The sequence below is a fragment of the Beta vulgaris genome, chromosome 1 (genome assembly GCF_026745355.1).
Source record: "Beta vulgaris subsp. vulgaris cultivar EL10 chromosome 1, EL10.2, whole genome shotgun sequence".
In the NCBI taxonomy this organism is placed as follows: Eukaryota; Viridiplantae; Streptophyta; class Magnoliopsida; order Caryophyllales; family Amaranthaceae; genus Beta; species Beta vulgaris.
Window position 1 is genome coordinate 21549994 of NC_079202.1, and position 14832 is coordinate 21564825.

Consider the following 14832-nt stretch of genomic DNA (forward strand, 5'->3'; position numbering starts at 1 on the left):
GATTAGTCAAGAGTCAAGACAGTGTGGAAACAATCATCATTACACTAGTAATTAGTAAAGACAGATAAATCTTCTCAGGAGAATGTAGAGGCTTTAAACGACAAACAAATGATTAAGATTATTATGGAAAGATTTAGATGACATATTCTGTTTAATTAGTACTTAGAACTAAGCATGGATCAACTTAACTAAATCAGCAGGAAATAATTCAAATCAAGTAGATAATACCCTGAGAGCAGAGCAGCTGGACACAATTCAAATCAAGTAATGGATTCTTTCTAATGCACAAAAACAGTGAGCCAGCATCTCACACTCATACTTCAACAACTTAAAAGTCACTGAAACATGTTGATAATGAGAAGCTTAAATAACATTTTGATTGCTCTAAGTATGATGATATAAGAGACGACCATTATATATCTTGATGCTTTGAACTTGAAGTTCTATTTTCCTTACCTATCAAAACATTACAAAATCAAACAAGAGCTACAAATTAGAGAGCAAGTATAAGATATTCCTAGTTCTTATGGGTTGTTGAAGGTTAAAATCAAAAAATAGATAAGACTAGAATCAGTTAATGGAGATGATGCAAATTCAGACAAAAACAGATCGTAGTTACAGCAAATTTTCGAAAGAAATTTAGAACCCAAAACAAAATTTGAACTCAAGAAACTCGAATCATTGAACGAAATCTAAAAAATCCAAATAAATTCAATAGAATTCCCCAAACTTCTAAAAAAAAAATCGAATTCCCTAGATCTGGAATATTAAACCCTAAATTCAAACGAAAAGCCCCAAACCCCTGTAAAATCGAAGCAAAACGAAAACCTATAAATCGAATAAATTTGTACAACAAAAAAACAGAAATTCAAACGAAAAGCCTGAAAAATCGAGAATTCAAACCAATAAAATCCCCATAAAATAATCAACAAACAAATCGAACGAAATTACAAAATTAAAAAACTTACAGGAGGAACGACGTTCGTCGCTGCTTGGAGATGAGAGAGAAAAAAGGGGGTGAGTTGAGATAGAGATTGAGAGAGACGAGGAACAGAGAGAGAGAGAGGGGAACCGGATGAGCTGAGAGTGGATGATGAGGGAAAGAAAGGAGTTCTAGAAAGTTAGTGAAAATAAAGCGCTTAAACTCTTTTCACCAAAAAAAAACAACGCTTAAACTCCCGCTTGTTTTCACCAAAAAAAAAAAAAACTCCCCCTTGTTTTTTTTAAATGACGGTTAAATATTATTAAAGACGTCTAATAATTTCAGCTCTTATCAGATTAGATCAGGCAAAGAGAACGTATCCATAGTTTTTGACCCAGATATGTTCGATATATTGTTTCTAAGAAACTTTATGTAGTCATTACTAAAGATATATATTTAGATAACTTATTCAGAATTTATGCAATCATCATTACCCGTACCCATAGGGTTCGATAGGGTATGGGTAGGGTCTAAGGTCCTTAATGAGTATAGTGTAATTTTTTTCCGAAATATAATAAACCTTCAATATACATCACAAAATATCATTTCTATATAGATTTTTTTGCAAAACTACGATCGAAAAGTGAGAGTTAGATTGAGAATTGAGAAAGTAGAGCGGCAAATTTTGTTTCTACGAAAGTATATAGAAGATTAGAAGTTTAGAGTTTTTCATATATTAGTTTATATTAGAACTAAAAATGATATATTTTGAAATTAAATGGTAAATGTTACAATTGAAGGTGTATCTTTTCGAAATAAAGTTGTTAATATTTACAACAAAATCATTAATGAAAAAACAAATTCCTCTTTGAACATCATATGTACACCTTTTAATTTGCTTTTCATAGTTTTCACGATTTTCACATGATCTTCTTCCTATATATTGAAAATTTTTAAAAATATACATATATAATTTTTTAACTGAGTATGTGGGTAAGGTTTTGGTAGGGTCTGGGTATGAGAGGAGTGGACCCTTACCCTTACTCTACCCGATAGCTATTTGACCCATACCCTACCCATAGTCATAACTCATACCCATAGGGTAAAAAAAATCAAGACCCATACCCTTAAATTAGGGTAAGGTAGGGTAGGGTAGGGTTTGGACAGGGTCCAGGGTAAACAACCATCTCTAATAGAGAGCAAGCTGAATGACGTGGCTTTGTTTTCCGTAATTTCTTTTTCTTTTTCTTTTACTTCTTATTTCTCTTTTTCATTTTATTTTTGTTTTTATTCTTTTATTTCCCTTATTCCCTTTTAATAAGAATTTCTCACTCTTGTCTCATCTTTTACAGCTTTCCCTTTGATTTCATGCTTTAGTTCATTTTTTCTTTGTTCTTTCAATTACTTGTCTTTTAAGTCATGTTTTGCTTTTAGTTTCCTCAATTCATGTTAGATTTAGTTTCAATTTCATGCTCTAGCTTTCAATTTCCATTAATTGCTAGTTTAATCGTTCTTTTGCTTGTTCATCTCAATTTCTAGGATAATCCTAGGATATTCTCTTTTGAATATGAATTTTAGCCATGAGTGAGTAGCTTCCTTTGCTAGAGGAAGTAAAAGAATCAAAGTATTGCAATGATTGCATGATGAGTACTTGATAAGAGTTAATTGATTGATTGTGACATTTGATTTCCAATATTCATAAGGATATGAGTAATCAACCTAAAATTAGGTCTAAATTGGATTATTACTACTATGTTTAGCAAGGGATTGTGAATCTAGAAGTCCATACTTGATTGATTTGAATTGAAACCTCTAAATCTACGACACTCATAGCGGGATACACATTACCTCACATTTTCACTCGCTTTCTCTCACCTCACATACATATCAAAATACTCACCCTCACACCGACACTATTCTCTCTTTCAATCTCTTTCTTTCACCTCACCTTCACTCCTCCCTTCGTTGCCCTTCATCTCTCTCACTTCACCGTCTCCTTCATTGCGATTTCGGTAAGTTCTTTTTCTCCAATTTGGTGCATCTCAACTTTTTTTTTTCTTCGAATTTTCTGGATTAAGTTCGAAATTTGGGATCTTAAATTATGTGGGTTTGGGGCTTTGAATTTTGAGGGGTTTTGTGGTAAAATTCTGCTTCGAGTTAGTTCGAATTTTGGCATTGACTACTTCGAATTTTCTGGATTATATTCAATTTACATTATGTTATACAGGATGTGGGTTCATATTTGAGTTTTATTTGGATAATCTGATATGTTTACGATTCGCTATTAACAGTGGCGATCATCTGCAACTAACAATTGGGTTGGTGTAAATTTTCTTATATGATATAAATTTTCCTGATCTAATATGAATTCTTCTTATTATACTTCATTGGTTTTAAAGTTATAATTAGTCGAATCCGATGTGATTCGATTTGATTTTTTCGTATCTAAACTGAATATTATTACACTCTCCGTCCCATAATTTTTAGTGCATTTGAGTTATTGACACTATTCACATGCAGAGATAATCTTCTATATATTGATCAACATATAAAAGTAAATAGAGTCATGTGGGGTCTTGTTTGAATTGTCTTAATGAGTATAATATTAATATCCAATTGCAATAATTTTTACAAATATGTAATCACATATATTTATAACATAAAATGTGCGTTGAGAAGCGTATGAACCGTGAAATGCACAAAAAATTATGGAATAGAGGGAGCATCAAATTTCAAATTTTCTAATCTTAGGTAGTTTGATCAATTTTGATCTAATCATTTTCAAAATAAGCATTATAGTGCTTATATACGTTGAAAAGAATGCACCCTTAGGTTGCGTTTGTTCAACTTAATAATAACAACTTGTACATTTTTCTTTTATAACAATAATAATATTATTATTACATAATAATAATGATGATAATAATAAGTAATAATTATTATTATGATAAGTAATAATAATAATAAGGAAGAGTCCCAAATAAATTCAAATTTAGATTATTGTTGTACAACTGAAATTTCAAAAACACTTTTTTAAAAAAAGGAAATTTCATAAACACTTCGTTTGAGAATTGAAAGAAAAACCCTAGTCCCTCATTTCATTTCCCCCCAATTCCCAGCCAAGCCGTCTTCTCAATTGTCCTTCATTCTCTCTCTTTGACTCTCGGCGACGGCGTGAAATCTCGTCACTAACGCAAAAACTCAAGGTATTCTTTCTCTCTCCTCTATTTCCCCCAAATTCAAAACCCTAATCCTTCATTTCCCTCACCAATTTCTCGTGTTTATAGGTGAATCGATCGAAGTGTTTCTCTTCCCTTACTCCTGCAGCGACGGCAGTGGTGATGGGGATGGTTCGGCGGTGATCGACCGAGTGGCGTCGCATCTAAATTGTCAGTCTACAATGAAATTATCATCAGCCGCCACTACGTGGTCGTTTTATCAGTCCGGTCTCTCGCCGGAGACCCATACAGCACTTCGCAGCCCCTGTTCCCCCCTCTCTCTCTCTCTCTCATGTTATGATATAGTTTCTCCTGTTCGTCGATGTTCGTCAGGTTGTTGCCATTCGCTGCTTTGCCGGCGAATGCCTCCGCCTCCACGCCGAAGCTCCACTGATGTGCACTGAAGTTTCGAAAATCTCCCTCGACCCCTCTGTTTCTCGGTTCTTCTCTGTCTTCGCTGCTCCTAGTAGAGCAGAGGTAAATTTCCTCTTTTATTTTTTTTTTTTTTTTTTGAAAGAGGAAATTTCTTTAAAAAAAAAAAGGTAAATTTCCTCTTTGTTCTTAATTCAAACCCTTTTCTTTGTAATTCAAGACCAAGTTGTTTGTGTTGTTGTATAGTTGTTGTTCTTGTTATTGTTGCTGTCGTTTATGGAACCGTGCTCTACTATGTCATTTTCTTGTTGTTGTGGTGGTTATTGTTAGATTATATTGTTGTTCTGTTATTGTTGTAGGGTTTTTATGAGCGTTTCAGTTGGATCTCCTTCTGAAACTGCTATGTTTTCTGATTATAAGCCTTCTTCCGCTTTTCTTTTTCCTGGTCAGGTGAAGTTTATTCACTCTTTTCATTTCGAAATTTCATTTTTGTTGGGTATCATTTGATGATGTTCTGAAATAAGGAATTTGATGAACTAATGTGGCTTGAAAGTTGTTTTTAATCTCATCATGAAAAGCGAAAAAAACTAATATTTTTTTTTGTTACATTGGCTTCGAATCTGTTGGTAAATGTTGATGTTTGAGATTTGTGGAATATTTTGGCTTTTATTACTAATTTTTTCCACGACAAGCTGCTGCTAATTGATTGTTGATTGTTCTGTTGCGGCCATTGCTCACTGCTTCTATTTTTTTGCTTATTTATTTGTTCCTGCAGTCACATTCAGCTCTTTGTCCCTTCTTAAACGGCTATCCTTTTGTTTAGATTATCGATTTAGCCCATCGAAGCTGTTTAGATGATTAATTTTCGCGCAGCTGCAAATTGTTAAGGTTAGTACCTCTCAGTTGACTTTAGTTCTCTAAGTTTGCTGTGTGATTTTGGTATAGAGTATAAAAATAGGTTTCCACTGTTAGATTATGTGGTATAGAGTTATGCTTATCTTATATGCATTTATGATTTTAAATTTTTTTGATCTTATCTTTGGGTAACAAATGTTTTTTCTTTTTTCAATCTTTTGGTGCAGTTATGTGTTCATGGTGTCATATTGGAGCTGTCAAATTAAGGAAAATAAGGTGGTTTGTGGATGATGTGTTTGTAAATGATGTGTTTGTGGATAGGAAAATATATTAGGACCCCTATATCATTCACCAACCAAAAAAAGAATTATAAAGTAAATGATGTGTTTGTGGATAGGAAAATAAATAACAAGTCTAAAACACCCGAATCTCACTTGTCCTTGTTGAAAGATTCGATCTTTATATGAAATAGGGCATAAAGATTGAATCTTTATCTTGAATAGGCTTTGTTGTTAGCTCGAGAACTAGAGGATCTCTCATTAACCTCTATTAGGAGATACACACAAACCTCAATTTGTATATTCAATGCAATGCACTCGAATTGTTAATTTAAAACACACATACCGAATTTTATTACTGATAGAATGTGTATATATATATATATATATATATATATATATACTACACAACTACTAAAAAGATAAATAACAAATATTCGTAGATATGCTAAACAAGCAAAGCCATGTGGAAACAAAGATCCACATGAATAGTCTTATCTAAGCTAGGACTCCTAACAACCTAATAAATCATCCATTATGAGAAGTATATCACACGACAACCTAATATAGAAATTTAAGACTCCTAAGTAAACCCATAAACAACTAGCAAGACTCAAAACACCCGAATCTCATTTGTACTTGTGGAAAGATTCGATTTTTATATGAAATAGGGCATAACTATTGAATCTTTATCTTGAATAGGCTTTGTTGTTAGCTTGAGAACTAGAGGATCTCTCATTAACCTCTATTAGGAGATGCACACAAACCTCAATTTGTATATTGAATGCAATGCACTCGAATGTTTAAATTAAAACACACGTACCAGATCTTATTACTGATTGAACGTGCATATATATCTTATACAATGACTAAGAAGATAAATAACAAAGACTTGATGAGTGCTTATTGTTGTATATTTATACCCTCTTATATGATGTTTTTAGTGTCGTCTGTTAAGTTATCTTGGCTAAATATTATACTTTTGTAATAGTTTGGGTTTGGTCACTTGTTTATTATTTTAGTGCTTAAAAGATGTATTTATATCTATTTTATTTATCAAGTGATGACCCATTTATACTAAAGGTCTAAAGATGTGTTTAATTCGTGTTTTATGAAATGTGCAGGGGGTTGTCGTATTTTGGCCATATCTCACTCATGCGGAGTCGAAACGAGACGATTTGAGTGGCTATGGAAAGCTGAGTTCGAGCCCTACAACTTTGTGTGAAATAGAAAAGAGCTAAATCAATCATATAGTGGGTCGAAATTGCAGTACAATGTAGCAGCCCTTATTTGTGTAAAATAAACAACCTTTGGGCTTGACCCACAGAACAGACTGAGCAAAGAGTATTAGGGCTTGCTAATCAATCCCATAAAAGAAAGCAGCAGCAAGGAGAATGGGGGGCGAAAGGTGACAGATTTCGCACAACACAAACACGAGTTTTAGGTTTAGCCGCATAGTTAGTTTCTCTGTTTCTATCTTGAACTGTTCGAGCTTTCTCTTTGCCGGCGGAGTGACAACGGCGGCGAAGTCAAGTGAACTTGAGCTACTTGTGAGCATCTAAACTCGATTAGCCCGTAATTCAAGTCCGATATGTCTACACTACTAGATAAAGAGTGTTTTCTCAAAGCTTTTCCTCAATATTCTGGACGGAAAAAAGTGTTGAGAAATTGATTCTCAACGCAATGTAAAAGCGTCGAGATTTCACGCGTGGAGAATTCTCGCCGCGTCTAGTTATGACTTGTGACACTGTTTTGTGTTGAGTTTCTCGACGCTTTTATGCGTCTCGAAATGTGCTCTAGACACATTCCAGCGTCAAGATTATTTTACCTCCACAAATAAATTTTTGGAGCCAAAAGAGCTCTCAACACGAAAAAGTGTCGAGATTTTAACCTAGCTAGAAAATACATCTACAAACAGTAGAATGCATGAGTTTATAATCAATAATAATTATAATAATAATTACTGTTTAATTGGATATGGATCAAAGATAATATATTATAATTAAGCGATTCAATAAAAAATATTTAGGTAGAAATGACTAGTATAGAATAATATTAATTATTAAATACACTAAAATATTATGTTTCATCACAAATAAAATAAGTGAATTAGATAATGTCTACTATCAACTTCCTTAAACCTTACAAAAAAAAACCATAACAAAAGAAATATATCTTTTACAAGGCCTTTTTAAATCATTAATAGCTTTACGAGTTGTATTAATTTGATGGATCCTTGGCTTCTTTTCCTTCACCATCATCTTGAACCTTGAAAAAAAAAACAGAATAATGACATAAGTAATCTTTCCTAATTGGTTGGTGGAACTCATTAAACTGTATTAAAGTATGTTCTTTGCTACAGTTAAAAAATGTTCTCTGTTGTCCAAAGAAAAAATGACTCCATTAAAGTAGTTAATAACTGCTGCATAATATGCTCTCTGCAACAGTTAAAAGATGTTCTCTGTTGTCCAACAACACTATTATGAAGATAGCAAAAGCACACTTAAATACATTAACTGATCTTATAGTCATGAAAACACAACCAAAGAGCGGAGGAGAACACCCACAAGGATTGCAAACAACAAGGACTCAAAACTTCAACATAGATTATCTCCATGCTCGTACTTTCAGTTATCTTCTCAGAAATTTTTTGCTCTAAAATCCCGATGAACCAGCCTAAGGTCCATTCTTATGGCTCACTTAGGCCTGTTAAATCAGCAAGAATAGCAGAGCAAGCAACAAGAACTCAAGAGCATGAAGAAGAAAATGTGGAGTCAACAATGCCCAACACTAATAATTATGCACTGTTAAATCAACAGAACTGCTGCCAATATCTTGTATATAAGTGAGTATTCAGGAAAAAGCAACTGGATGATGATCATCGCTACCCACAATTAGCTTTGTTCAGCAGCAGCAATCAGCAACTTACTCTAGCCTAGACAACTCTTCTTTGACCTCGCATACAAGCCAAAATTGTTCAAAACGACAGGAGTTCTCTATAATATGTGAATTATGTGAGTATCATTCTGGTTGTGTGACCATCTTAGCCTAGAACAAAGAGTTAAGATGTTCCTTTCCAAAAGCATTCACTATTCCAATCAGACTTATTCACCATCATCACTAATTCCCCAGGAAAGCACTAATCTTAGCCTAGAAAAAGGAGTATAGTAATATCAAATGCTCAACTACAAACTAGTATAGTATATATCACAAAGGAACTCGTTGAGAGTCCAAAAGTTTTGTTCAAAAACTATACCAATTTCAGTGCTTCTTATCACAATTCTTGATTGAAAATGACCCTGCATAAGTAGAATCTACTCTGTTTAGGCTCAAAATTTTATGTGCAATTAGCAGTAAGAAAATTACCAAGTAATATATATATCACAGTTTAGAATATGCTTTATATCCTTGGAGGTGTTTATAACCAATATCCATAATACTGGTTCTATTTGCAGCATTTCTTGATTGAACATGAACCCAGGATCACCATCCAAAAGTTTAGTCAGTAAACACTACAGTGCCAAAGGAGAAATAGCTTAAAACACTCCATGATGGCTATTACAGTTACTGGAGAAGTTTGTTGACTATTATATTTGATTAGCCTTACTCAACTAGAATTATATGTTCATTAAATCAATTGAAAAATCAAAGTGCTTGGATGTTAGATAAGGTAAGCTTTATTGAAGAATCTTTGATTCACTAGATGCCATATTTTGTGTCATAAGTAACAGAAATCCAGAAGCGGAAGGGCCAAACTAATCAAGTCCATCAAGCAGTGAGTCATCAATTTCCCTAAAAGTAAGTGCTATTTTGGTTTAAAAAGATTATAAAGGAATACCAGGACAGGAGGAAGTCTTCACAAGTCACAATGTCCACCTAATTTTATAATCTTTCTTTCTTTTGATAAGTACTAAAGGATATAACAAAGAGACCAAGGGGAAGTACTTAAAAATGAGATTTAATTCCCTATAGTCTAACAACATTCAACCAACGGCCACAAAAACGAGATTCAATTCGTAGCTCCTCTCTGTATACCATGGCAACAATCAGTCAACCAGATCATTAGAAAAGTCTGCAACTTGATATATCTCCATAACACTTTTGGTCCCATTAACTCATATAGTTTCTCTCAGCAGAGTAACTGGAAAAATCGGCCCTCACAATCCCCACACCAGAAAAATTGGAAGGAGGGAACTGACAGCGATCCAGCATTTTTTGGCAGGAAATAATCATATCAACCAAATTAACTCTGTAGATTACATGCTTTGAAGGCTTTTCTAGCATATGACCTTGTGCAAACAATGAAAAATATCAAAGTAGGAGTTGAAGATGATACATAATCTATGTAATTTAATTTGACTATTGATAATGGTACTCCATTGCAGTTGATCATTAAAAAAGAAGCAAAGATTAGCTAAAGGTGGGGTGAAAGAGTAAAACAAGAGACTATGATTAGTCAAGAGTCAAGACAGTGTGGAAACAATCATCATTACACTAGTAATTAGTAAAGACAGATAAATCTTCTCAGGAGAATGTAGAGGCTTTAAACGACAAACAAATGATTAAGATTATTATGGAAAGATTTAGATGACATATTCTGTTTAATTAGTACTTAGAACTAAGCATGGATCAACTTAACTAAATCAGCAGGAAATAATTCAAATCAAGTAGATAATACCCTGAGAGCAGAGCAGCTGGACACAATTCAAATCAAGTAATGGATTCTTTCTAATGCACAAAAACAGTGAGCCAGCATCTCACACTCATACTTCAACAACTTAAAAGTCACTGAAACATGTTGATAATGAGAAGCTTAAATAACATTTTGATTGCTCTAAGTATGATGATATAAGAGACGACCATTATATATCTTGATGCTTTGAACTTGAAGTTCTATTTTCCTTACCTATCAAAACATTACAAAATCAAACAAGAGCTACAAATTAGAGAGCAAGTATAAGATATTCCTAGTTCTTATGGGTTGTTGAAGGTTAAAATCAAAAAATAGATAAGACTAGAATCAGTTAATGGAGATGATGCAAATTCAGACAAAAACAGATCGTAGTTACAGCAAATTTTCGAAAGAAATTTAGAACCCAAAACAAAATTTGAACTCAAGAAACTCGAATCATTGAACGAAATCTAAAAAATCCAAATAAATTCAATAGAATTCCCCAAACTTCTAAAAAAAAAATCGAATTCCCTAGATCTGGAATATTAAACCCTAAATTCAAACGAAAAGCCCCAAACCCCTGTAAAATCGAAGCAAAACGAAAACCTATAAATCGAATAAATTTGTACAACAAACAAACAGAAATTCAAACGAAAAGCCTGAAAAATCGAGAATTCAAACCAATAAAATCCCCATAAAATAATCAACAAACAAATCGAACGAAATTACAAAATTAATAAACTTACAGGAGGAACGACGTTCGTCGCTGCTTGGAGATGAGAGAGAAAAAAGGAGGTGAGTTGAGATAGAGATTGAGAGAGACGAGGAACAGAGAGGAGAGAGAGGGGAACCGGATGAGCTGAGAGTGGATGATGAGGGAAAGAAAGGAGTTCTAGAAAGTTAGTGAAAATAAAGCGCTTAAACTCTTTTCACCAAAAAAAAAACAACGCTTAAACTCCCGCTTGTTTTCACAAAAAAAAAAAAAAACTCCCCCTTGTTTTTTTAAATGACGGTTAAATATTATTAAAGACGTCTAATAATTTCAGCTCTTATCAGATTAGATCAGGCAAAGAGAACGTATCCATAGTTTTTGACCCAGATATGTTCGATATATTGTTTCTAAGAAACTTTATGTAGTCATTACTAAAGATATATATTTAGATAACTTATTCAGAATTTATGCAATCATCATTACCCGTACCCATAGGGTTCGATAGGGTATGGGTAGGGTCTAAGGTCCTTAATGAGTATAGTGTAATTTTTTTCCGAAATATAATAAACCTTCAATATACATCACAAAATATCATTTCTATATAGATTTTTTTGCAAAACTACGATCGAAAAGTGAGAGTTAGATTGAGAATTGAGAAAGTAGAGCGGCAAATTTTGTTTCTACGAAAGTATATAGAAGATTAGAAGTTTAGAGTTTTTCATATATTAGTTTATATTAGAACTAAAAATGATATATTTTGAAATTAAATGGTAAATGTTACAATTGAAGGTGTATCTTTTCGAAATAAAGTTGTTAATATTTACAACAAAATCATTAATGAAAAAACAAATTCCTCTTTGAACATCATATGTACACCTTTTAATTTGCTTTTCATAGTTTTCACGATTTTCACATGATCTTCTTCCTATATATTGAAAATTTTTAAAAATATACATATATAATTTTTTAACTGAGTATGTGGGTAAGGTTTTGGTAGGGTCTGGGTATGAGAGGAGTGGACCCTTACCCTTACTCTACCCGATAGCTATTTGACCCATACCCTACCCATAGTCATAACTCATACCCATAGGGTAAAAAAAATCAAGACCCATACCCTTAAATTAGGGTAAGGTAGGGTAGGGTAGGGTTTGGACAGGGTCCAGGGTAAACAACCATCTCTAATAGAGAGCAAGCTGAATGACGTGGCTTTGTTTTCCGTAATTTCTTTTTCTTTTTCTTTTACTTCTTATTTCTCTTTTTCATTTTATTTTTGTTTTATTCTTTTATTTCCCTTATTCCCTTTTAATAAGAATTTCTCACTCTTGTCTCATCTTTTACAGCTTTCCCTTTGATTTCATGCTTTAGTTCATTTTTTCTTTGTTCTTTCAATTACTTGTCTTTTAAGTCATGTTTTGCTTTTAGTTTCCTCAATTCATGTTAGATTTAGTTTCAATTTCATGCTCTAGCTTTCAATTTCCATTAATTGCTAGTTTAATCGTTCTTTTGCTTGTTCATCTCAATTTCTAGGATAATCCTAGGATATTCTCTTTTGAATATGAATTTTAGCCATGAGTGAGTAGCTTCCTTTGCTAGAGGAAGTAAAAGAAATCAAAGTATTGCAATGATTGCATGATGAGTACTTGATAAGAGTTAATTGATTGATTGTGACATTTGATTTCCAATATTCATAAGGATATGAGTAATCAACCTAAAATTAGGTCTAAATTGGATTATTACTACTATGTTTAGCAAGGGATTGTGAATCTAGAAGTCCATACTTGATTGATTTGAATTGAAACCTCTAAATCTATGACACTCATAGCGGGATACACCTCATTACCTCACATTTTCACTCGCTTTCTCTCACCTCACATACATATCAAAATAGTCACCCTCACACCGACACTATTCTCTCTTTCAATCTCTTTCTTTCACCTCACCTTCACTCCTCCCTTCGTTGCCCTTCATCTCTCTCACTTCACCGTCTCCTTCATTGCGATTTCGGTAAGTTCTTTTTCTCCAATTTGGTGCATCTCAACTTTTTTTTTTCTTCGAATTTTCAGGATTAAGTTCGAAATTTGGGATCTTAAATTATGTGGGTTTGGGGCTTTGAATTTTGAGGGGTTTTGTGGTAAAATTCTGCTTCGAGTTAGTTCGAATTTTGGCATTGACTACTTCGAATTTTCTGGATTATATTCAATTTACATTATGTTATACAGGATGTGGGTTCATATTTGAGTTTTATTTGGATAATCTGATATGTTTACGATTCGCTATTAACAGTGGCGATCATCTGCAACTAACAATTGGGTTGGTGTAAATTTTCTTATATGATATAAATTTTCCTGATTTAATATGAATTCTTCTTATTATACTTCATTGGTTTTAAAGTTATAATTAGTCGAATCCAATGTGATTCGATTTGATTTTTTCGTATCTAAACTGAATATTATTACACTCTCCGTCCCATAATTTTTAGTGCATTTGAGTTATTGACACTATTCACATGCAGAGATAATCTTCTATATATTGATCAACATATAAAAGTAAATAGAGTCATGTGGGGTCTTGTTTGAATTGTCTTAATGAGTATAATATTAATATCCAATTGCAATAATTTTTACAAATATGTAATCACATATATTTATAACATAAAATGTGCGTTGAGAAGCGTATGAACCGTGAAATGCACAAAAAATTATGGAATAGAGGGAGCATCAAATTTCAAATTTTCTAATCTTAGGTAGTTTGATCAATTTTGATCTAATCATTTTCAAAATAAGCATTATAGTGCTTATATACGTTGAAAAGAATGCACCCTTAGGTTGCGTTTGTTCAACTTAATAATAACAACTTGTACATTTTTCTTTTATAACAATAATAATATTATTATTACATAATAATAATGATGATAATAATAAGTAATAATTATTATTATGATAAGTAATAATAATAATAAGGAAGAGTCCCAAATAAATTCAAATTTAGATTATTGTTGTACAACTGAAATTTCAAAAACACTTTTTTAAAAAAAGGAAATTTCATAAACACTTCGTTTGAGAATTGAAAGAAAAACCCTAGTCCCTCATTTCATTTCCCCCCAATTCCCAGCCAAGCCGTCTTCTCAATTGTCCTTCATTCTCTCTCTTTGACTCTCGGCGACGGCGTGAAATCTCGTCACTAACGCAAAAACTCAAGGTATTCTTTCTCTCTCCTCTATTTCCCCCAAATTCAAAACCCTAATCCTTCATTTCCCTCACCAATTTCTCGTGTTTATAGGTGAATCGATCGAAGTGTTTCTCTTCCCTTACTCCTGCAGCGACGGCAGTGGTGATGGGGATGGTCGGCGGTGATCGACCGAGTGGCGTCGCATCGAAATTGTCAGTCTACAATGAATTATCATCAGCCGCCACTACGTGGTCGTTTTATCAGTCCGGTCTCTCGCCGGAGACCCATACAGCACTTCGCAGCCCCTGTTCCCCCCTCTCTCTCTCTCTCTCTCATGTTATGGTATAGTTTCTCCTGTTCGTCGATGTTCGTCAGGTTGTTGCCATTCGCTGCTTCGCCGGCGAATGCCTCCGCCTCCACGCCGAAGCTCCACTGATGTGCACTGAAGTTTCGAAAATCTCCCTCGACCCCTCTGTTTCTCGGTTCTTCTCTGTCTTCGCTGCTCCTAGTAGAGCAGAGGTAAATTTCCTCTTTTTTTTTTTTTTTTTTTTTGAAAGAGGAAATTTCTTTAAAAAAAAAAAGGTAAATTTCCTCTTTGTTCTTAATTCAAACCCTTTTCTTTGTAATTCAAGACC